This window comes from Cupressus sempervirens, chromosome 4 (assembly GCF_028749045.1).
Source record: "Cupressus sempervirens isolate cs-2001-9-10 chromosome 4, ASM2874904v1, whole genome shotgun sequence".
Classification (NCBI taxonomy): Eukaryota; Viridiplantae; Streptophyta; class Pinopsida; order Cupressales; family Cupressaceae; genus Cupressus; species Cupressus sempervirens.
Genome location: NC_143121.1, coordinates 105655284 through 105682265, shown reverse-complemented (window position 1 = coordinate 105682265; position 26982 = coordinate 105655284).

The window sequence follows — 26982 nt, the reverse complement described above, 5'->3', positions numbered from 1 at the left end:
TTTGAAGGATAAATGTTGGCCTTAAAATTTGATTTTTTTAAAATTAACAAATAGAGGTTATGAAAAGACCAAGAACCACTAAAGAAAACATAAACAAGATCAAAATAAATACTAGATAGAATATAGGGAAAAGTGAACCTAACAATTAGAAACTTGGAACAATTATGGTACAACCCATCACAGATCTAAAGTATGAAGTTGCATATGTAATGAATGGCTTGACCTATAAAAAGCCTCTTATTTTCAAAAATTATTTTGATATTGAAACAATGACAAGGAAGAGTGCTCATCTTAAAAATATCTTAAGAGATGTTAATGAAGAGGTGTGCTTATAAAGGAATTGTTCATCACATGGTAATGATACAAGTAAATTTTCCTCAACTAGATAAATGACTTTAGAAACAACTCAGGAAAGAAGAAGTTGAGCACCATGAACAATTTTTTTGTTATACCAATGTGTTTTACGAAGAATGAATGAAACTACTAGAATTTTGGAGTCATAGGTGAAATAGGTTTTTGAGGTTTAAGTGTTAGATAAAAATTAGGAGGCTTTTAACAAACTAAATTATCATCTATGTTCTTAGGTAACCTTGCAAAATCATGCTACGCAATCATGTGTTACATCATGCTTGACGACCGATTTTAGGTGCTCTATTATTACTACTTTCCCATTTTAAACCATTTCAGATTCCATGATTTAATTTTGTTGCCTCATCTCATTATACATTCTATGGAAGATAGTATTTTTAATGTACGAAAGAAGAGGGAGTAAGGGAATGCTTTATACATTTTTAAGTAGGCCTTTATGTTCAAGATTTATAAATTCCACCAATCCATCAACCCACCCCTGATTGTGAACCCCCTAGCCATTTATACCCATCAGGTTTTGAGTAACCTAAGTCCTTGGTAACCCTTGAAGAGAACTATTAAAAATTCCCTAAGTACTGGGAAGGATATTAATTTTATTGACTTGGACATTGATATAGAAAGGAGCAATAAAATTACTGGGAGATCAAACAAGAGGATTAAAACGAAAAAGTTTTGAACCACACCAAAAAAGGAAAGTATTGTTAGATCTAAATATAGGTAGATGGAACGTAAAGCTACTAGGAAGAGGAAAATGAAACTAGTTATGGATTTGAAAGAAAGGGCTACTTTAGCCGCTCCCATGTACCTAATAACTTTGATAGGGGCAACCTTTCCCTGGATAAGAACTTGGGTGGTGATATCACTTCTCCTATATGGAATGCAGAGAGAGGTGGGGAGAAGGTGGAGGAATCTCCACAAGGAAGAGATAAAAATAATGAAAGGATGGATAGGATGGAGAAGTCCCTTTAGGAACTTGGTGATAACCATGATAACATGTATAGGAAATTTGATACCATTGTTGAATACACAACTAAGGTGATGTATTTGGCGACCACAACTCCAAATCTTCTGTAGGTTAATAAAGAGGTGAAGGATGTGAGAAAGGAAAGTAAGGCTGCTTGTTCTCTCTATAGCTTCTTAGTGGATGATTGGTTCAAGACCCTATTGGACAAACCTATGAAGGAGGAGGAAGAAATGACTATGAAGAATGACCAATGAGACAAAGAGGCAATTGAGCCCCTATTCATTTCTATTTAAATATTTTTTATGGTAAAGATTTTTATGAACTCTATGCCCAGATGGACTAATTTGCCTAATTTGAAGCACTTTATGAAGTATAGCAGTACCTATAGTATGAACTCATGTACTCTTCTTTTTGGTTTAGTCAATTAGATACTGTGCTTAAATTTCATGGTGTTGTTTGTAGAAAGGACTATGATATATATTTTTTGAGATGGATCATTTTTAATTATAAGAAAAGGTATAGGATGAGCTATTGTTGAATTACTACCATCTGGCCTCTAGCCTATTGTACAATTTGGGGCCAGCCCTCCTTTACCATGGTTGCTTTTTGATTCATCAATAACATTGCATAATCATGAACTGTGACATTATTTTTCCATATTTAGGAAGATTACTTAGAAGAGTTAAAATAACAAGAAAAGACCAAATGCCTAGTATAAAGTCAACAACTACAATGAAAAGGGATGTCCTCATATTTAATAAACTAACATATATGATAAAAAACTATTTCCTAATTAGCAGTTTAAATTTATTGATAATCAACCTTGGGAACTATAATAAAAGTTAGTATTATTCAAGTCAAACTTTGTAAACTAGACCAACTAGGTTCTAATCAACTCATAGGAATATTTACTCTAGATTTCTATGAGATAATGCATGAATATAGCCCAAATAGGAGACACAAACATTATATGCTTTAAAGGGTTAAAAATGGGTCCATGAATAAGTTTAGAGATGATCCAATTATACTAAAAATAAACAATAATTAAAAGAGCTATATGATCATCATAAGAGTCAAAATAGACAATAAAACTTTCTAGCACAAGGGTAAATATTATTCATAACCTCCCTTAAAGGAATATAATGATTGTAATTTTTATATGAAATTTAGAAAAAGGTAACAAAAACTATTAAACCCATTTTTTACAACTAACTTAGATTTTTTAATCATGTATTTTCCCTAGGAAAATAATTAGGATAGTAGATGCACATATAATTGTAAAACACTTATTATTTAAATGATGCAAAACTACTTTGTGGAATAGAGTGACAAAGGAATATTTTAGAAGAGAAGGAAAAATCTCTTATTTTGTCTACCCATTACCCCCAAAGCCTACATGGTCCTCACACCTAGGAGAATCAATTACATAAATTCTTGGTGAAGCTAGACCATAGAGAAGATATAAGAGAGGTAGAGGTTATGATATTTTTTTATTCAATGGTTTTTTGATGAATATTTCATTCTTTTTTTTCTCTATTATTTTTTTGATGCTCTTATAATTCCGTCAACTAATTTTTTTCTCTTATAGGATTGTGACATGTTGCAAATTAAAGCCTTGCACTACCAAGTTTGGAGTGATTTAAACTGTTGTCTAGATAAGTTTTTAAGGATTCTATTTGTCTTCTTAGGCTATAGGTAAGATCTATAAAGAAAAATTATGTGTGGCATATAAACCTAGTATAGGTGAGGCATATAAATAATTATGATGAAGGTCACTACCACAAATAATTAACAATATATTTTTATAAATTAAATATGATATTTTTTCTTGTCTTGTATCATGTACACCTAGGAATCTTAAATATAGTTAACAAAATCTTATGATCATCTTAATCATCATATTAATTGTTGGACACAATTATTTAAGTTTTTGTTGTTTTTTATGTTACAAAAATGTCATATGAAATGAGAATTAGTGCATACCGAGCTTACTTGGTTAGTAAGACAATTTTTCTTGTCTATCGAGCATTCTAAGTTTACTCTATGCAAAAGGCAGTGCCTACCGAGCTCAGTCGGGCTTCAAAGGAATTATGAAAAAAAGAGTGTTAACTAAGCTCAATTGGTTAATGAAGGAAAGTTGAACGAAGTTAGTTCTAACCAAGTTCACTTGGTTACTAAAGGATTTTACGCAAGTTTGCAGTGTTAATCGAGCATTTATTGGTTAATGCAGGAAACCATCTCAAAACCATTTTTTACTGAGTAGGGTCGACTAATGAAGTATTTTATTATTTTGGCATATAAAGCTTAATTATTTTAAGTATTGAGTCTAGATGACTATGGTAATGTATATTGGTCATTCCAATTTGTATTTGAGCTGACTTGACAATCTAGAAGGTATAAGTACAAGGTCAAGTTGAGATTTCAAATGTGTGCAAGTGTGTTGATTGAGTTGAAAAAGAAAGGAGAGGAAGAAAACTTGAAGGATAAGTAGGTATCCTTTTGGAGAAAAAAAGTGAGATTTGATTAAAAAAGATCAAGTATATGCAAAATAGAGATCAAGATTCGGCAATTTAGTTGCATCACAATTAGGTAATTTCATTGCTACTCTGTAACCGTTGTAGAAATGATCTAAAATGTCTTAATAGATTTGGTTTAATAGCTAGTTATAAATCCTCTAACAAGTTGGCAATTCTATTGAATTTTTTCAAAACCTCTTAAAAGGCCACTCCTAATAGGGTGATTAAATTCTCTAACAAGGTCACACCTAACAATGTGTTTTGTAACCTTTAACTAGGTTGGGTCCTAACAGGGCTCACTTTAGAAGAGTGAAAAATAGTAACTAGTTACATTGGTAGTTTTTCCCATTTTGGGTTTCCATGTTGAATCCTGGTGTCTCAACTTTTCATTTCTTTTCTCGCATGCATGAAAATTAAGGTTAAGTAATTACTGATAACATCTTAAGGATAATTGATTATCAAGTTATAGTAATTTATGTTAGTTTACCAAGCATTAGTAGTAATTAGTATTATCAGTCTGAATTTTAAGTTGACTTCTAAGGGATCTGGGATTTATTTTAGTAGTAATTGATTCACACCCCCCTCCCCCCCCTCTCAGTTACTCCTCCTATATTTCCAACAATTGGTATTAGAGCATTCGATGCTTGTAGGAAAGGTTCCAAGGACCTAAGGTAAAGATCAGGATATCTTACAAAAGAGAGATTCCAAAACTAAACAAAGGAACCTTCTTAGCATGGCAAGGACTTATGAGGCTTCATCTGGCTATAATTACTTATTCAGGGTGCAAATATCTTGATGAGGAATATAAAACTCCTATTGGTACATTATCTATTGGAGATATTGCTGAGAAAACGAACCATAACATCATGATGATTGACATTGCATCTGCTCTCAGCTATGCTGAATTTGATGAGATCAAAGACAATAAAATTGCTTTTGATATGTGGAACAAGCTGAAGGATATCTATGGCGGTGATGACAATGTAAGGAGAGCCAAAGTAGAAAGCCTTATAGGACAATTTGACAAGATGAGAATGAGAGAAGATGAAAATGTCACTAAATATGTAGAAAGAATCAAAGCCAGTGTCAGTGCAATTAGAGCATTCAGAGGAGAAATCAAGGAAGAAATTGTTGTAAGTAAAATACTCAAAACTTTGCTTACCATCTATGCAATTAGAGTATCTGCCAATCAAGAAAAGAAATGTGATTCAAATCGCAAGTTAGGCTTGGATGCCCTAGTAGGAAGAGTGATAGCTTTTGAGCTAGACAACTTTGACAATTATGTTCCAACTTCCAAAAATATTGAGTCTGCATCTGAAACTAAACTCTCTCTCAAAGAAAAAGGTAAGAAAATAAAGGAAAAATCAGTCAGAAAGTGAAGAGGACACCAAGGAAAGTTTTGATAGTGATCTTGAAGTTGTTGAAGCTTTACTTGCAAAGAAATATTCTAGGAATAGAGGAAAGTACAAAGGTAAAGTTCCTGTAATCTTTTTTTCATGTGAAGAAATTGGTCATATTGCTACCAAGTGTCCAAATAGACATAACAAGGATGAGAAGAAGAGCCACAAGTACAAAGGAAAAATGGAATTCAAAGGTCACAAATCCTACAAAGAAAAAGGTAAGAAAACTTGTTTTATGGGTAAGGATTCTGATAAGAGTGAGAATGAAATAGTGTACATTGTTGGAAAAGATGAATCAAATGATGAAGGATATAAGATGGCACTTATCTCTCATGTTAGTAAAAATGATACATGGATCATAGATAGTTGATGTTCACACCATATGACTAGAGACAAAACAAAGTTTGAACGTTTTGAACACTATAATGGAGGTAGTGTAAGGTTTGGAAACAAGGAACATTGTTGCATAAAAGGAAAAGGTTGTATCTCACTAACCAATGAACTTGTATGTGACAATGCTTATTGGGTTGAAGGACTAAAACATAATCTGCTAAGTGTGGCACAACTAATCAACATTAATTCATGCATGGTAAGGAAAGACTGTTGGATGACAAAGGGAAACTGATTAGATCAGGCAAGTAGAAAAAAGGTAACCTATTTTTATCTTGATCTTGGTGATTTCTCATGTCTCATTGCTCTAGTGGAAGAAAGTTGGTTATGGCACAGAAGACTATGTCATGTAAACTTTGATAACATGGTCAAGATAAGAAAATTTAGAAAAGTAAGAGGTATCCCTAGATTGAAGAAACCAGATAGTGGTTTATGAAAAAACTGTCAAATTGGTAAAATGGGAAACACTAGTTTTAAGAGAAGAAAACTATCAATCTGAAGATATCTTGGAAATTGTGCATACTAACTTATGTGGACCTATCAGAATAAAATGTTATAGTGGATAAAAATTCTTTATTCTTTTTGTTGATGACTATTCTAGAATGATGACTATTATGTATCTAAGAGAAAAATTAGAAGCATTTGAGAACTTCAAATCGTATCTAGCAAGAGTAGAAAAGGAAATAGTAAAAAGATTGAAATGATTAAGATCAGACAAAGGTGGTGAACTCATCTCCAATGAATTCAATAATTTTTTCATTGAAAGAGGATAAAAAGACAAATATCAGCCCCTGGTATAGCTGGGCAGAATGGGATAGCTGAAAGAAGAAATAGATCCATCATGGATTGTGTAAGGACCCTAATGATTGAAAAGAATGTTGCCACCAAATACTTGAAGGAAGCTATCAACACTACAGTTCATAATTTGAACTAAGTATAGTTGAAGAAAGACTCAGATAAAACTCCCTATGAACTATGGTATGGCTACAAACCTAATGTAAGTTACCTAAAAGTATTTGGTAGTAAATGTTATATCTTGAAAGAATCTAGAAAAGGAAAATTTGATGTAAAAGGTGATGAAGGTATATTTATAGGATATTCCTGTAGAAGTAAAGCATATAAATGTTTGAACTTGTCTACTCACAACATTATAGAAAGTGCACATGTGAGAATTGATGAGTTTGCAGAAAAGACTGAAGAAGAAAGTAAAAGGGAACCAGAAGAATACATGAAATTTGTTTACTTCAAACTTTATACATTGCCAGGCATATCTGACAATAAGGAGACTTCACCTCCCAAGCACTTCATAGTCACCAAGTTGCAAGAAGTGCAAATGGATTCATAGGCACCCAAGTCACATTTTGAAGCTACCGAGTTAATACCTACCTAGTTTGAACAACCCGAGCCTAAAGTTGAAATTCACATTCAAGATAGTGCAATTCATTCAAAATGCAAAGAACCTATATTGACTAAGTACGTTAGAAGGCATCATACAAATGATCAAATTATTGAAGATAAATTAGATGGAACTATGACAAGAAGCAAACTAAAAGGTACATGTTTGCTTGCTGAATTTGAACTTAAAGGTGTTAAAGATGCACTGGAAAATGAAAGTTGGATTGAAGCAATGAAAAAAGAAATAGAAAAAATAGAAAAAAAAAAACTTGGACTCTTGTACCTAGGCCTAAGGATAAAAATGTGATTGGTACAAAATTGTTATTCATAAATAAGCTGAATGAAGATGGAAAAGTGTCAAGAAACAAAGCAAGATTAGTATGCAATGGCTACTCTCAAGAAGAAGGTGTTGATTATGGTGAAAATTTCACTCTTATTGCAAGACTAAGAGGTGTTAAGACCTTATTACATATGCAACTCATAGAGGATTCAAAATATATCAGATGGATGTCAAATCTACATTACTCAATGGAATTCTTGATGAAGAAGTCTACATTGAATAACCAAAAGATTTTGTTGATCCTGACCAAAGGGACATGGTCTAAAAATTACACAAAGCACTGTATGGTCTCAAAAAAACTCCTAGAGCCTAGTATGAAAGATTGCATAACTATCTGATACAAATTGCTTTTCAAAGAACAAATGATAATAGTAGTTTGTACATCAAGGAAGGACCAAATAAGAAGATTGTGTTGGCTAAAATATTTGTGGATGATACATTATTTACAAGAAATGATGACCTATGCAAAGAATTTTGAGAACAAGTGAATAAAGAGTTTGAAATGTCCATGTTCGGAGAAATAAAATTATTTGTTAGATTGCAGAACAACAGAACAAAATTGGTATCTATATCACTCAATCTAAATATGTTAAAGAAATAATCAAGAATATTGGAATGGAAGATTCAAAACCAGTTGGTACCCCCATGTGTACTAGACTTAACTCACTAATGATGATGATTTCAAAGAAGTAGATCCGACTTTAATAATCAATGATTGGAAAATTATAGTTTGTAGTACATACAAGGCTTGATATTGCCTTAGCAGTTGGAATAGTGGCAAGATTCTTAGCTAAACCCAGAGAAAATCACATGATGGCAATCAAAAGAATATTGAGATATTTGAAAGGTACTAAAGACTATGGGTTATGGTACAAACTTGGAGGAAATTTAGACCTAAAATTGTTTATTGATGTTGATTGGGCAGGAAATCTTGATGACAAAAAAAGTACTAGTGTTGGAGCTTTCTTTCTTGGTAAAAGGTTGGTATCTTGGACAAGCAAAAAGAAAAATTGCACATCCCAATCCATAGCAGAAGCAAAATATGTGGCAGCAACAGTAAAGTATTCTAACATTGTATGGTTCAAACAATTTCTTGAAGGAATGAAAGTTGAAATCAAAGAGCCAGTTGTCATGTATTGTTATAACATCAACACAAGTAACATATCAAAAAACCTAGTGATGCATTCCAAAACAAAGCACATTGCTATAAATTATCACTTTGTCAAAGAACTAGTGTAGTACAAATAAATTAGATTAGAATATCTCCATACAAAAGAAGAAAATGTAGACATATTCACCAAGGCATTTCCTAAGGATACATTCTTGTATCTAAGAGGTAAGCTAGGGGTCATTCTGCTATACGAAGCTCACTAAATAAAGATCGGTGATGCATCAATAGGGACCAAGTTGAAGATAAATGAGTTGGTGCAACATAGTCAAGAGCATATTGCAAATAAATTAGTACTCAAGGTACATTGATACTAATTTGGCATGTATTGTCAAAGAGGGAGAAGTTTACTATCATATCTTTCTAAAATTTGATTGTTCTAAGATGAAGAAGTTATGTAATTCCTTCACAGAGGGAGATTACTACAGTAAAGGAGAAACTTTTGGTGTAAAATCAAAGAGGAAGAAACTTTCTATTAGAGGGAGTCTTGTTCTCAAATTTTATTGTACTATGACATATTGTGTTGCCATCAATGCCAAAGAAGGAGATTGTTGGATACAATTATTTAAGTGTGTGTTGTCTTTGATGTTACACAAATGTCATATCAAATGAAAAACAGTGCATACCAAGCTTTCTTGGTTAACAAGATAGTTTTTCTTGTCTATTGGGCAATCTTAGTTTACTCTATGCAAAAGGTAGTGTCTACCAAGCTCACTTGGGTGTCGAAGGAATTACATAGAAAAGAGTGTTAACTGAGCTCACTTAGTTAATGAAGGAAAGTTGAATGAAGTTAGAACTAACTGAGTTCACTCAACTACCAAAGAATTTTTTGCAAGTTCATAGTGTTAACAAGGCATCTATTGGTTAACACAAGAAATTGTCTCAGAACTAGTTTTTATCGAGTGAGGTCAGCTAATGAAGAATTTTATTATTTTGGAATATAAAGCTTAATTATTTTAAGTATTGACTCTAGCCGACTATGGTAATGAATATTGGTTATTCTAATTTGTATTTGAGTTGACTTAACAATCTGGAAGGTATAAGTATAAGGTCAAGTTGAGCTCTCAAATCTATGCAAGTGTGTTGATTGAATTGAAAAAGAAAGGAGAGGTAGTGAACTTGAAGGATAAGCAAGTATCCTTGTTGAGTAGAAAAGTGATATTTGATCAAGAAAAATCAAGTATAAGTAGAACAAAGATCTGGATTCAAAAATTTAGTTTGATGACAATTAGGTCATTTCATTGTTACTCGCTAACCATTGTAGCAGTGATCTAAAATCTCTTAATAGAGTTGGTATAACAACTAGTTGTAAATCCTCTAATAAGGTGGCGATTCCGTTGAATTCTTTCAAGACCTCTTACAAGGCCACCCCTAACAAGTGATGAAATCCTTGAACAAGGTCACACCTAATAGTGTGTTTTGTAACCTTTAACTAGGTTGGCTCCTAACAGGGCTCACTTTAGAAGAGTGAAAAATAGTAACTAGTTACATTGATGGTTTTTCCCATATTGTGTTTCCATGTTAAATCCTGATGTCTCATGTGTTAATTTCTTTTCTCTCATGCATGCAAAAAGGTTAAGTAATTATTGACAACATCTTAAGGATAATTGATTACTGAGTTACAACAATTTATGTTAGTTTACCGAGCATCAGCATTAATCGGTTTTATTAGTTTGAATTTTATGTTGACATCTAAGGGATCTTGGATTTATTCTAGTAGTAACTCATTCACCCCCCCTCTCAGTTACTCCTCTTATAATTCCAACAATTAATATCTAAGGGTCTTGACATATCTCGAATAAGGAACATAGCTTTAAAATATTTACTCTAGGGGAGATATTATGAAAAATCCCTAGGCACATTGTAATGATGGTGGGATGGTAGATGGGTATTTCTCTCAAGGCTCTATGACTTTAGAAAGATCCTAACTCTAGCAATGTACAATTTGTATAGGAAAATATCCTCATTGAAAAAGGTTATAAATTTGTATGACCCTTAGAATAATGTGGCCATTAATTCACTCCAAATTTGTACTTCAAAATATAACTTAGTTTAAAAATAAACACATAAATTAAAAAATAGTTGTCTTGTTATACATTTTTTTATGAATTGTTTTAAAATTCCAAGTCATGGTTACCAATAATAATTGTTAAAGTTTTTTTTGTTGTTTCTTATTATTAGGTCAATATTGGTTTAAATATCCTTGACCCATTTTACATTGAGGGATAAGTATTCAAATGAACATAACAACAAACACCAAAACAAATCAAGAGAAACAACACTACAAAATAAAAGCCGAAAGGGTTTTTTAGAAAGGAACGCACAACCACTGAGCATATTCAAAATGGAAATGTTGTTATTATTGTTGTATAATAAATTTTAGATTGTTTCTAATTTATCAGTAGCAAGAGATATTATACAATATTTCTCTCATTACTTAACTATATACTTGTTGCATAAAACTCATTTCCCCATGTTTCATGTGTAGTTCACACACACTTGTCTCTCATGAGAATGAATGGAACACTTAGCACTCATTGGATCAAGGTGTATCTCATAGAGGTGAAGCACAAGACTTCTTGGAAGGTCACCCATCCTAGTACTACTCATTTGTGATCATGCTTAACAATGGAGTTGCCTACATGGTCAACCCACTCTCCTTACCACCCCATTAGGAAAAGCTTCACCAAGTAGTGTGTCTTATGAACCAATCATTAAAAATATTCTTAATCTCATCAATCAGTAAGTATGAGATAATTTCCAATACAAGTCAAATTGTGATATTGGCTTTAGGATTCAACTTTGAAGTTCTTATGTCAAACTCACTAGCCAATGTTTCATAGTAGTGGTTCATAAAAACCTATCTCTCGTGCTAATGAATGGAACACTTAGAAGTCATTAGATCTATTTTTTGCTCACAAAGATGATGCATTGAAACTTTATAGGATGTCACATATGCAAGTACTATTCCAGCTCAAGCATGCTTTACTATAGAGTTTATTCCATGGCCATACCCACTATTCTTGCAAACACAATTGTCAAACCTTTGCCAACTTGTACTAGAACTCCCAGTTCCTCATGTCTATGAGCATCACCTAGATCTAATGAGTGCAAAGTATTCTATTCATTCTCATGAAAGATGGATTCATATGAACCACTACATATAAAACATTCATTAATGAGTTTGACACAAGAACTATATAGTTGAATATAATAAAAGTAGCACCATTTGAAGTACTATAGAGGGTGTCTCAACTTACCAAGTGATATTCTTTCACTCAAAAATCATATGTAACACAATCTGAGATTCACCCTATCTAATTATACCAAACAATATTAATTGATAGAAAACTAAAAGAAAAATTCTATCATAAAATACCTCAAGAAAACAAACCTCCAAACCAGACTTTGCCATGAATTTTTACAATTATATATTTATTTGATTTTATTTGGTCAATACTACTGGAAAATTTAAAAAATCTAACAATTATTAAAAAAATTAACATACAAGAAATCAATCTTTGTTGACGCGTTGAGCCGGCACCACTCTCAAGAAATGAGAGCAAAATACACATAATACATAATAATAATAATTGCTCTTCGATAAAACAGTGTTTTGAAGAAAAAATGCCCTCAAAACAAGCATGAGGAATCTAATTTTGGATTGAACAAGTTGCCACCCTACAAAGTCAAAGCATGTCGATATATGAAGGTCCCGCTATCGTCGTGGAATTGATAAAACTAGGTATCAAAATGTGGAAAGATTTCTAATGCCCACGTTTGTCAATGGGAAATGTGGGATTCCTACCATACACCACCACCTTCACTTTACAGGAAATAAAAGGAAAACCAATAAAAAGGAATAATATAGGAGAGCAGATGAAAGTAATTAGTTGTAGATCAACTATTCTGTACTTTAGCATGCACAAGAAGCCAATATGTTGCTTAACATTGACCTTATTTATATATATTTAATACTATCTTAATTGAATATATGTTTTTGTTTCCGAGTGCTTTCCTTCCTTCAATTTCTGAGGTAGTGGAAATTTTAGCTGTCAACGTTCATGTTCGATGACAGCCTACCACTTGGTTTTTGAATTCCATTTTTCAACTAATACATTCATTTCTTCAAATATCTACAGTTTTATTCATTACTTCTAGACCATTTATCTGTCAATTGTGTTTGAATTCCTCAAAATGATCTTTGTTGCTGATGAATCCACCGTGCATTAGACTAGGCATCTACTCAGCAATGATTTGACTCTTTGTTTTCTTCATATTTTTTAAATGCATTTGGTTTGTAGAGAAGGATACATGGCAGACTAAAGATTGCAACAGCGAACCATATATCTCTTGGAATTCCTGGGAATGATCTTTGTTGCTGATGAATCCATCGTGCATTAGACTAGGCATCTACTCAGCGTTGATTTGATTCTTTGCTTTCTTGATATTTTTCAATTGCGTTTGGTTTGTAGAGCGGGACACATGGCAGACTAAGGATTTCAACAGAGAATCATATGTCTCTTGGAGGGTATCAGCAATCAATTTAATGTCAACCAAACCACGTTTTGCATGTCTCAATCCTCTGATTTTGTTAATTACCTTGGAAAAATTAAAAAATTGATGAAAAAAATATATATATAAACTATAATACCATAATTTTATAGCCTCAACAATTTTCTTATGGTCTCAACACCTTTCTATAGTAGCTTCTATATTTTTACCATAAACTTTCATATATATATATATATATATAGAGAGACACACACACACACACACATATATGTATGTATGTATATACACATGCAGACACACACACACACACACACACACACACATTTCCTTCACCTATCTTAAAACACTTATATCTTGTTTCAATAATAAAATTAATATAATAATGTTCATCATTAGTAAGCGACTTTTTTGATAAGAACATTAGCTTTTGCACAAGTCTTCTATAATTATCTATCAGAGAAAAAAAGTTCATCATTTTTTCACAATTGTCAATTTTATCATCATTTGTTTCCATTTATTATAGTGAAACTTTTATTATAGAATAAAACATGAATTTAATTTCTATTTCTTTGAGTCAAAAAAAATATTCATGATTGTCTATTTATTATTATTCGAAATGAATGTATTGCAAGCATCTAGGCACATGTTAGATTAACCAATTTAACTAAGAAATTAAGAATTTATAACATTTTTCTTAAAATGAATCTTCTTACAAATTATAATTCTTTGAATTATTCGAAACCTTTTACAAAATTTGAATAATCTAATGAAATTTATATATAGCTTAAAAAAAAGTCTCTTTCATTTCAAAACAATTTTTCCTTTCAATTTTTAGAAATTTAATATATATTATTTTGAAATTATATTTCAATATATAAATTTGTCTTGAGTTATTAGTACTTGCCTTAGGTTGATGATTTTTTCATTTATTGGTTCACTTGTGATTAAAAATTTTCCTACATTAAATTTATCATTTTAAAATTTAACTATAAAATCAATACATTAGCTAGATGCAAGATTTTCAACTTAATAATTTCTATAAAATACATTTCTATCATTTGATTGCATGAGTCATTTTAACTCTTATATGTACAAGATTTCAGGGATTGTAAAACATGATACTTTTATGACTATATGTTTTCATCATATTAAACCTAATGAAATTTTGAAAATAAGGCCCATAACCTATTATTCTTGTAAGAAAATAATTACACTTAATATATTTTCTACATAACATATAAGATTAAAGAGTCACTGTTATGAAAAGATGATGCAAGATATATGCTAAAAATCTCTTGGGAGGAAAATATGTAGCCTTTTAAAGCATTCAGGCTACTTTATTGCATAACTTTTAACTCAGTTATCCCTTTTGGATGAAACTTTACATGAATATACATTTTTACAATTTCTTAATTTATTCTATAAATATTTTCACTTGGAAAAACCTTTACACCTTTTTGAGGAATTTTTTTATCATACACAACTTCAAATCTACCTTTACTATTTTTAAAAGGATATATAGCTCTATTTGTTAAAGATTCTTTTGTATACATGTAGCTGCTTTGAAATATGACAAACTACTTTCACTTGAGTTAACTCTAAATAATTGGAAAATTTTGTAGTCTTCCAAATAGACAAAGATATTTCAAAAACTAAAAAATTAACTTTGTGAGAATCTTCTAAAAATGGTAATCATTAGACTATAGTTAAGTTAGTGATTTTATTCTCATTATAGTAATATAGTAGTTTGGACAATAATAAATATAAATTAATTTTAATCTCTAAAATCTTACTGTATAAATGTTGTTCTTTTATGATAGAGTAAACCAATAAAATTTAGTTGCATCATCTAATATAAGAGCAAGAATATAGTTGGTAGATGATGGAGAAGATGTTTTAGCCAAATGCATTTAAAAGATATGAAAATAATCTCAAGGCACATAATATATCTTACAAAAATACTGTTAAATTGAGGAAAAAGAGAAGGGGAGATAAGTTTGATAACAATGTAAGCCACATAGGGGGAGTTAGAACATGTAGAAGTTGAAGAATATAAAGAGAAGCTAAATGACCTACCATTTTTGAATAGGATGCTCAATGAAATACATGGAATGTGATGTATTATATTATGAGACCAGTCTTGGGAAATTCTTTGAATCAAAGAATATGACAAAGAAAAAAAACCTAGATTTGTATGAACAAGTTTAAAAGGGAATCCAATGATGTTGTAGGTTCAATTGTAGAAAGAAAGAACTTGCAACTAAAAGGGTAGCATAAGAACTTGGGACAATATGGAGAACTTTAAAGATAATTTTCTACTTATGGATTATGCATAACTCACTTATTGAAGATTTCATAACCTAAAGAAAATTATATATGATGAACAAAATTATATAGGTGAATTATAAAATCGATCCACTATTGTGGACCTATGAATTTTTTTCTAAATGATGGAGTTGTAATGTATGATAAAGGCCCGTTGCTTTGAATTGTAGAAGATTTCAAAAAGTGTAGGGTTGATAGCATGGCAATGGCATACTAACTTTTCCTAAAGGAAAAATAAATTCAAAGTAAATAGTATTTTAAGAGGAACAAAGAAACTCAAAAGAGTACATCATCCACATCATATGGTGGTACTAATTATGGTTAGGTAGAATCATCATAGCAAATAGAGAAAGAAGGTACCTTCTAGATTCTATCAATCAACAAAGAGAAACATGACATCAACAAACTAAAGGAAATGTTAATGGTATAGGATGACAAGAAAAATTAAGATATTTTATTTATTATAAGTGTGCTAAAGAATGTGATAGATCATTTGAGAGCTAAATGTATAACATGAGAGATAGGAGTCAAGAAAAAATGTTTACATAAAATATATCTCAATATGAGAATACCAATAAAAATCTATCAAATAAATGACTAGGTGACAACATATTATAGTCAAGACAATTAAAAATGACTAATTTTTACTATATTTATGAAAAATATTTTTAACTTATAAATTTTAAGTAAAAAAATAGGTAAATAATTTATCATAGAAAAATGATTAAATAAATCATTCAAAATGAAAATAAATAATTATTCACAAAAATAAGAGTGTTATTGTATTATTAATCAAACTAGAGACAACCAAAGAGGGTCATGTGCCAATTTGATTTCAAGGAGAATTTTAAGATTTGAAAAGTAAGTACAATAGCTACTTGTATAAATAAATATTTTTTAGGGAGGACTTGTAAACTTTTACAATTTTATTAAATGAATTTAGAATTTTCATATTACGTTAACAATAGGTAATTAAAATTCAAATCAATGTGACTGATATTTTTTATATGCTAAAATGGCTAGTTTTATGTTAGTAATAAAATAGAATATACTTATCATTATTCATAAATTAAGTCAAACTTTTTTTCTAAGAATCAAATTATCCTACAAGGATATTTTGATGGTATTGAGTCTTAGTTTTCAAAAATTCACCATCCTATTAGAAATGTGTCAAGGAGGGATATTTAACTAAGTCTATAAAATTGCTTGAATGACAACAAATTTGTTAGCAGTTTCTTTTTTTGATATATTTTGTGTGTTTCATATTATACTAATGGGAGATTGGCAATACTTAGTAACAAGTTTTTTCTAGTCTTAGCAGTGATTATTATTATTATTTTGAATATTTCATTCACTATAAAGAATCAATATTCAATTGAAAAAAAAATATTAAAAAAAATATTAAATATAAACTATAATACCATATTTTTATATATTGTATAAATAATCCCAGAGAGGACAAATAAGTGGTCCATTTTTTATAGTAAAGTAAATCTCATTAATAGACAAAGAATGTAAGTGAGTTTATTTGATACGAACATTAGTTTTTAGACATGTCTTTTATAATTATTTATGAAAGAAAGAAGTTCATAAATTTTTTCACAATTATCAATTTTATCATTATATGTTTCCATTTATTATTGTGGAAATTTTATTATAGATTAAAGAATGAATTTAATATCTATTTCTTTGGTGCATCTTTGTATCCTAGCCTCTCTTGAGGAAGAAGGCCGGTATGGTTATGCCCACTACCTTAGTTGTGTTGAGTGATTATTTTGAAGGTTGAAAATGACTCCCTCTCAATCCTAATAGTTTGTAGTTTCTTCCTCCCTAATATTATATCTTCAAGAGGATTGTCTTAATCAAGTCTCTCATTAACAGTTGACTTCAGGTTGGAGATTAAGTTTAAGGGCAAGTTGGGTGTAGTATTCCTAGCATGTTGTTGGAGGGACATGGTATGATTGGACATATGTTACCATCTTATGAGTTTGTATGAAGTTATTACATGATTTTTTTTCCACTAACAAAATTCTTCACAATATTGTGGAAAGGTGATATCTTGTTTAGTTGGGTTATGTAACCCTAGTTCCTAGTGATAGTTGAGCTTTTGTATCATAGAGTTTAAGTGCTCCTATGATTGGTCGTTAGTTATTGTGAGTATACTTTTGAGTGTGCAATTTTTTTAATAAATCATAATCTTCTATGTTCAAAGGGTGAGTTTACGTGGATTCAAGGATGCTCATGTGTACCGTGATGGTATTCTTTGGAATTTGGGATGGTTAATCATCACGATTGCAACTCTTGTTGGAAGTGTGTAGTGTTTTGACCTTGTTTTGTGGTCATGCGCTAGATGCATGTTGTAGATGTGCACTTTTGGATGAGGTATAGTAGCTTTTTGCTTACCCTATATCATTGACTTTATGGTTATATGGGTTTTCCTAATGCATAAGAAGTTCCTTGTTGGAGGACCTTGTGTCAATGTGACACCTATTCTCTTGTGGTTAACATATCTAGGGGTTGACAAGATGGTTTGATAATGTTGGAGTGATTTTTTTAGACTTTTCAAGAAGTCAGTGAGTCATTCCTATTGTTTGACTTTGATTTTGTACTTGGTGTGTTTGGTTTCTATTCTTGGATTGCAGACTTCCAACAGTAAGCCTAGTCTTTGGGGGGGATGATTTGGTGCCTCTCTCATTTGATTTATGTAAGTTATCATGATGGATGAAACCTTAATGATCTTTCCTTGGGAAGTGATCATTTTTGGGAGCATGAGTGGTCTGCACCCTTGAGGTGATTGGATTTAAGTTACTATATCAATTTCCTTGATTATGCTTATCATTGATTTACGAGATTGTGATGTGTTAGATGGTTTCACTAAGGTTTGGGATAGTGGTTACCATGATTGATGTGGTATCATGATGTTGTTTTGTGATTACCTTGAGATGTGTGAAGAGATTGTACTATGCATTATTATCTTGCTATGTTGGACTAGGTTCCTCGAGCGATTGTTAGTGTAAGAAACTTTCCTTAGGGAAAAATTCACCCAAGACCAAGGAACTTAAACACAAGCACAATAATAGACCAAAGAGAGTATGATCAGAATGATGATATAATATTCATTCAATAAGGTTTAAAGTACACTAGGAGTGCCTGTATATAAAGGCCTCTAGAATGCTTCTAGAATGCATAGGAATTAGCAACATGATAAGTCATACAACCAGGCACATATCCATGAGATATGGGTTATCCTCCATTAAGCACAAAAGTAAGTGTGATGATGAGAGGATAATCCTGCAAAGGTGTAGCACACAAAATTATGTTATAGATAGCATGTGCTAAATTAGGAGTGCAAATAAATGTGTTGTCTACATGACAACTCAGTTAATTATGTGAACTCTAGTGCTGTACACACCATGTGCTGAATTAGAGTTTCTTATTCTAGTGTTGTCAACATGACAACTCATAAGAGCATGCAAACTCCTAAGTGTCTTACCTAAGGAAATAATAAAATAATACAATATAATAAAGTAACACATTAAGCTAAGTAAACTTAAGTAAAGTGTAATAAGTAAATACTTATTTACACCAACACTTGCCCTTAAGTGCAACTTATGGGAATGCACTTAAGCTTATGAAAGCTAAAATGAAATGCATGATGGGTCTCAGCTAATAGGTCATATTAAGTACCCATTTACATAATGCAATGCAATCTCTCATAACATGGAGAAAGAGGGAAAACCTCATGGTAAAAACCCTCCCCCAAAAAGAGAGATGAAAAGACTAGATGCATGGATGGATGGAGTAATCAAGAACCCCTCCCCCCCAACCTCCATTATGACATACATCAAGTATATACAATAGGGAAATGTGAGAAGAACACTATCCCAAAAAAGGAAAAGGTCCCCCCACAAGAGAGAAGAAGAAGAGAGATAAGTTAGTCCCCCCCCCCCCCTGGAAATGAAGAGTGTTGATCAATGATAGCCACTCCAATGTAGAAGCTAATCCAAGACTACTGAATAATGTTCCTTCCCTTTGGAAGAAACAATACCCTAGGTACAAGTGAGATCCTTCTATTGTGTGTGGAAATAATCCCAATGATCAATGAAGCCTCTGAAACCTACTCAACTGTCCCAATCATGAATGAATGTAGAACTTGTCCCAAAGAACATACTATCTCCTCATATGATAAAGGGACCTCTTGCAACTGTTGTACATAAAGATACATAATCACATTAGCCTATGAAGATTGATCATGCAAAGAATGGACATGAGGGTCATAGTGAGCCCTCACAACAATTGAAGAAGGATATTCTCCATGAAAGAGAAGATGTATATCATCAACGATGTTCCCCAAATCTATTATGTATGACTCCACAAACAAACCTGAAATGTCAGCGAAGAAGTCATCCTCTGATGCTAGAACTAGAAGACTATGTGTACCCTACTATGTTGGACCTATTACTATGGCTATATATGCATGTGGAGTATGTTGATGTCATGACCACTCATTGTAACTATCAAAAGAAGCCCATGTATCTGAATATGTTGAAGCAGTATTGTTGGTGTCACTACCAGTTTCCATAATGTATGAAGTGCGGAGAGGATTAGATGATAAGTTGGGTGAAATTTCATCAAAGTGTACATTCCTCTCCACAAAGATCTCATGTGTCTCAAGATACATAAGTCTATATGCCTTAACACCATCTTTATATCCAATGAAATTACAAGGCCTAGGAGGTGGTACCTTGCATCCCCTAAAAGATATGTTTTCCCATGATAGACAATCAAAGACTCTGAAGTGACTCACAACTAGTTTTTTTTCTACACCATGCCTCAAAAGGTTTCTTTCAATCTAAGGTATTATGAGGCGACCTATTAAGTATGTGATCGACACTGTTGATTGCTTCAACTTCAAGTGATGGATCTAGAGACTTGGCTTGTATCATGCAAATTGCCATGGACTTAAGAGTTTGTATCCTAAGTGCTACAACATATGTCTTGTGTAGACTGCATGCTGGTGGATTTTGAAGATCAATACCCTCAGGTTTGCAAAAGTCTTTAAGTCTTTTGTTCACATATTTTCTTTCATTGTCCATCTGAAGAATTTTGATAGATTTCCTTGATTTCTGTTCAACATCAATCTTGAATGCTAGAAATTTATCCAACACTTCATTCTTGTGATGAAGAAAGTAGACCCAAGTGTAGCATGAAAAGTCATCAATGAAAGTAAGTATGTAGCAACCTTGGCTGATTGATGTCACTACAAAGTACCTTCTAGTACCATGTGAACCAACTAAAGAACATCTAGTGCTCTTGAAGACTTCTCTTCATTTAACTTCTTGTTTAGATGCATATCCGCTGAACATGTAGAACATTCACCCTTAGAAAAGTTGATTTTAGGTAGACCTTTGACCATTTTATTTCAGCAAAGTTGATGACGATAGTAGAAGGCTAGATGTCCATATCACTCATGCAATGATTTGATTTGTGGATGACATTGAGTCGAAAAGGCTTGTGAAGGAGACTTGGGAACAAAGTGGGAGAAAGAATACAACCTTTTGTCATGATTAACTTCCCCATTGCAATCACTGAATCATCTTTTAGACTTTTCACCTCTATTGAGTCAGGAAGGAACTCAAATTTATGGCCATCTCCAAGGTAAGTGATTTGGTAAATTGAGAGGAGATTAGAACTTAGGTTTGGAAAATAGAGAACATTTTTGAACTCTCCACTTTCCATCTCCACATTTCCTTTCCCTTTAACTTCCATTTTTGCATTATCTCCTATAAATATGTGTGGTACCTTGGACTGCTTCAACGAAGAAAAATCTCCTTTTGAAGAACCCATATGATATGAGGCACTTGAGTCAACAATCCATTCCATTGAAGAACTTGAATTTTCCATGAGTGCTTGCCCTTTGCCCTTTGAATTTGAAGAAGATACTTTCTCGTTATAAGCATTAGGTAGTGAAACATTATGTTTTTTCATGATAGTTGTCAACTCATCAATCTTTTTATGATAACACTTATGTTCATCATGACCCAATTTCTTACAATAGGCACACTTTTTACTATCCTTATTATTGTCCCCCTTTTTATCTAAATTTGAGGAAGACTTGCCTTGTTGATTTGACTGTGGTGTTGTCTTTTCTACATCCTCTAATTTTTTAGTCTTCCACTTCTTATTCTTGCCCTTTCCTTTATTTGAAGATTGACCAGCTGAATTTTGAGAACCCTCATTTTTTGCCACCAATGCCTTTGACTTGGGAAAATTGAGAATCCCCATTGACTTTAACTTCTTTTCTTCTTTATCCAACAGTTCAACATAATGATCAAAAGAGAATTTCTGATAGGAAAACCCTAATGCGGTCTTTGAGGTGTTATAAGTAGAAACAAATGTGGAGTACTTTGATGGTAGCTTATCATGAATGAGATATAAATTAACCTATCATCTTTAATAGAACTCCCATAATCATCAAACTTTTTTCTTAACTCATTCACCTTTATGATAAAATCCTCTATGGAAGGAAATGGCTTAGGATCTAAGAAGACAAGCTCATCTTCAATCTTGAAAACATCTTCCTCAAACACTTTATCATATAGGTTTTGGAGGGTATCCTAAGCTTCCTTGGATGTATGAGATTTCTAAATTTGATATATGATCTTTTCTTCAACCCCCAAACAAATATCACTTAGGGCTTTCTTATACATTGTTTGCCAATCAGTGATTTCACTAGCAGATACTTGATCGCCTATTGGTTTAGGAAGGGTACCATCTACATATTGGTAAACTCCTTTATGCATTAAATGACATCACATTTTAATGGACCATGTAGCATAGTTATGTGGAGTTAATTTTGGAAACTTAAAATTTCCCACAATGCAATAAATGAGAGAAAAACATAGAAAAAGAGGAACACAACACCAAGAACACTCTCCCCCCCCAACTCGCCCCACTTTTCATTAAATCAAGAAACCCCACCCCAAAAAAGGATGCCTTTGGCACTTTATATGTAGTGCATTTACAATGGCCACTTGCCAATTTTGGCTTTATTAGACTTCTGATTTTTCCTTTTACAACCTTGTTATGGAGTTCAAAACTAGAGCATTACAATGTATCTCAGATATACTACAATTCTGAAGATATATCAAAGCATTACAATGTAGAAAAGGACCCAATTTTGAAAGTGATACTTTTGTCCACACAACCCTCTAATCTGATTGCAGATTTGGAAAGTAGACAAAAAATAATGCACTTTCAAAAAAAAGAACCTGTTTTTGTGTCGAGATGAGCCCATGTGGAGCATTTGAAGTTGCAAAATGTAGGATTTGATAGGTACAGTTGCTAAAAGATGCAATTTATGAAAAATCTATGCACTAAAACTAGAAAAGAACTGCACCACTAATTTTTTAGAAAATTCTAGCCAAAATCAAAAAAATTGCACCTGATTTAGTCTAGAGGCTGAGGTATGGCCTCCCAAAGTCGGACTGCAAAATAAAAAATCAATCTAGAGAGGGGTTGGATCAACAAAAGACAAGGTTAAATTTGATAGTCATATGGTTGTCGCAGCAGTTCTATTTTGCCCCTAGATGACGGTTAGATAGTTGTCAATTTAGGATAGTAAATTGCTGACATCAGCAAACTCAACCCACAAGATGACATCACTAATGACATTAGCACTGTACAAATGATGACATTATCTTGTATGACTGCACAAAATTGCATGAAAATTTCTAATGTGTTAGGTGGTCATGGTTGAGGTGGAAGTATACTTTGTTCACATGTCCTTCGTACTATCCAATGTGGATGGTGACACTACCTACCTAGCTAGTAAGTTAGGGCTACTACTGTCATGGTGGCATGTTATAATGTCACATGATAGGGTGCAGGGTAGTGAAAATATTGTTTAGTGACATTAGTATTCTATAGAAGTGGTGTCAATAAATCAGAAAGCTAGTGTCATTAACTGTGTCAAAGCACCAAAAGCCTTTATCAGGGGCTAGCAGTTAGGATTCAGGTGCCGACGAAGGGACAAATTAGTCCCACATGTGTTGTGGGGGTTTCTTTGTAGGTCCTTAAAAGACCTTGGCTACATGTTATCAACAAAGGGGCTTGCGGTATTTGAGAGACCGGAGTTTAATTGATCACCGGTGAAGAGTGGATTGAGCACTGGATTTGGATACCATTGCTCTACCTGAAATTTGTAAGCTAGATTTAAATGCAGATTTGCCTACCAAATTACAAAGGAATATTCTTTGTGGGAGCTAGGGTGTCACTACCTGGTTCCTGCAAAAAAGAAAAAATTCTTTGCATGGGCCTGTAGGGCCAAAAAAAAATATATATATATATATAGAAATTTGAATAATTGTAGATCTGAAACAATTGAAATGTGTTGATCTAATAAATGACCATACCCAATATGAAAATTGGGCCTTCGAGTGCTAGTTTGCAAAAATAATTTTTCCTCAAAATTGACTTTGGCCTAGCATATGTGAATTTATACCTGATTTTCATGAAATCAATGTTCCATATGCAATGGTGAGGTCCGTTTTGGCTTTAGACACTCCTAATTTTTGTGGATCCTCCAGATCTGGGTCGAGGTGCTAAAGCAAGAATGGTCTCAAACAACTATGTGAAGAGAATCTCCTTGAGCTCTGATACCATGTAAGAATTTTCTTTAGGAAAAAATACACCCAAGACCAAGGAACTCAAACACAAGCACAACAGTAGACTAAAGAGAGTATGATCAGAATTATGATATAATATTTATTCAATATGGATTAAAGTACATTAGGTGTACCTATATATAAAGACCCCTAGAATGCTTCTAGAATGTATAGGGATCAACAGTAGCTCTCTCTATCACCATTAGAATCTTCATCATTTTGTTAAGCCTCTTTCAAGGTATTTTGATCTGCTACTAATTCTTAATGTCAAGGAACGCTAAGAAGGTAGGTAAATTAGTGTTCTACAACACTTTAGTTTATTAAAATAATATGTTAAACATATACTAAGATAAATAAAGTAAAAAAAAAAATCTTAAAAAAACACAATTTGAAGAGGATCATCAATTCTCTCTCGTCTACTAAGTGCTCTTCTCAAAGTAGTATGATTTAGGTTCAAGTCAATACATTTTGTCTCATATATCTACCCTTTCTCAAATGATGACTTACCAAAGAGGTTGTAATAACCCTTTGAGCAACTCTCTTATCCTTCTTTCTGCTATTTTTCTCAGTGCTATTGAGAGCACTGAAAAGATTCATACAAAAGAAACGTGTCATTCCAGCATAGATCGCCACTTCCACTTCTCAGAAATGATTAGCAGCACAGTTGCAGAAGTATAAAATGAATCTATTTATACGGCGCCTGAGAAGAAAATAAATAATAAAAACTAATCTAACTTGAAAGAACAGTTTTCAACCTAAGAATAGAGTAATATTTGGTGGATCAACAACTCCTTATGACTGTGATAAACACGCACAAAAAGTGAAGAGATTATAATATCATAGCCTATCTAATCAAGAGGTTATATTATGATAGCCTTTCCAACCTAACATAGGCTCTGCATTTTTCATATATTTAAACTTATTTGCATATATATGCTATTGGTGATGCTGCCTTCATGCGCATGGGGGAATATTTGTAAATCGTTTCATTTCTTTATTGGTACATTCGGAGATAGACAATGATGTTTGATAACGCCACCAAGTTTTACAATTCCAACTAATATGTTTGATTCTTCCACTACCTACAGTTATATGTACTTATTTATTCAATTGCTTTTCTGCTGTTTGCATTTCTTAATACCATCTTTTGCTGCTCATTTCGCCATCGTCCATCTAGTCACCGTTGATTTTTGTTAGATGGTTTGATTTTATTCCCTCTTTTCTTTACAGTTCTCAACTATCTGTCTTTCTATTCAAGATAAGTTCGCACGCGAGACTCAAGATTTCAACAAGCAGACCACATGTTTTTCAAATGCTTGAACAAATAAATCACTTGTTTCAACGTATGTGGTCTCTTCTTTTGCCTACACTACAGTGTTGAAGTGTGAGAGATGTGTTTTTATTATTATTTAAAATTAATACAAACAATTAACTCATTTATAAGGACTTGGGCATTGATTCAAATAGTGACGAGTAAAAGATCTATATAATATAATTATAAATTAAAGAAATAAAAAATATATTTAGTGATGCACAATAAAATTGTGTGAGTGTGTCCAGAGAATATATAGATATACATATTTATGTATATGTATATATGTATATGTATATGTGTCTGTATATATGTATGTATGTGTATCTATATGTGTGTATCTGTATATGTATATGTTTATGTGTACATATATATACATACATGCACTCCTATTGCTCATATATTAGGAATTCAATTTGACATCATTGAATATTGTTTTTTCCTCTATTATATTGCAAGTTAGCTGAATTATTCACTACAACATTTTCTTGTCTAAATGTATGATCAATAGTGACATATTTTAAGAATAAAATTAGATCTGTACTATATGAAGGAAGATCACTAAGTTGCCAATCTGATGTTTCTCCTCTGTTGATTGTATTGATAAATAAAGTTGGTTCTCCCTCAATTTCTATCCTTTCTATGTGTAGCATTATGCACAATCTTGAGACTTCCAATAAAGTAGTAAATTTTATAATATTATTAGAAGGGATACCTACGAGTTTATCTATTTTTGCAACTAATTCCCCTTTGTAATTATGAGAATAAAATCCTATATCATCTATTCCTAGATTTCTCTTTGAACCACCACAAATATTTTTTTTCTACCACATTCCCTCCACAATTTTATGGAGATATCATTATCATTACCAATAAATGGAAGTCTTATCAATTGCTTCTAGTAATTCCTAATCTCATCATTCCAATGGGTATAGAGACAACAACTACAATGAAAATGGATGTCCTCATAATTAATAATTGTTGATTATTTTGCCAATTGTAGGAAGATTACTTAGAAGAGTTAAAAGAACAAGAAAAGACCAAATGCCTAGTATAAAGACAACAACTACAATGAAAACGAATGCCCTCATATTTAATTAACTAATATATATGATAATAAATTATTTATAAAATTATTTCCTAATTAAAATTTTAAATTTATTGATAATCACTAAAATACAACCTTGGGAACTATAATAAAAGTTAGTATTATTCAAGTCAACCTTTGCAAAATAGATCAAATAGGTTCTCATCAACTCATTAAGCATATTTACTCTAGATTTTGATGACGTAATCCATGATTATAGCCCAAATAGGAGATAGAAACATTATATACTTTAAAGGGTTAAAAAAGGGTCCAAGAATAAGTTTAGAGATGATCCAATTATAGTAACAATAACCAATAATTAAAAGAACTGTATGATCATCATAAATGTCAAAATAGATAATAAAACTTTCTAGCAAAAGGGTAAATACATGTCATAACCTCCCTTAAAGGAATACAATGATTGTAATTTTTCTTTATATGAAAGTTAGGAAAAGGTAGCAAAAACTAATAAAATCATTTTTCTAAATTAACTTACATTTTTTATAATGTATTTTCCCTAGGAAAATAATTAGGA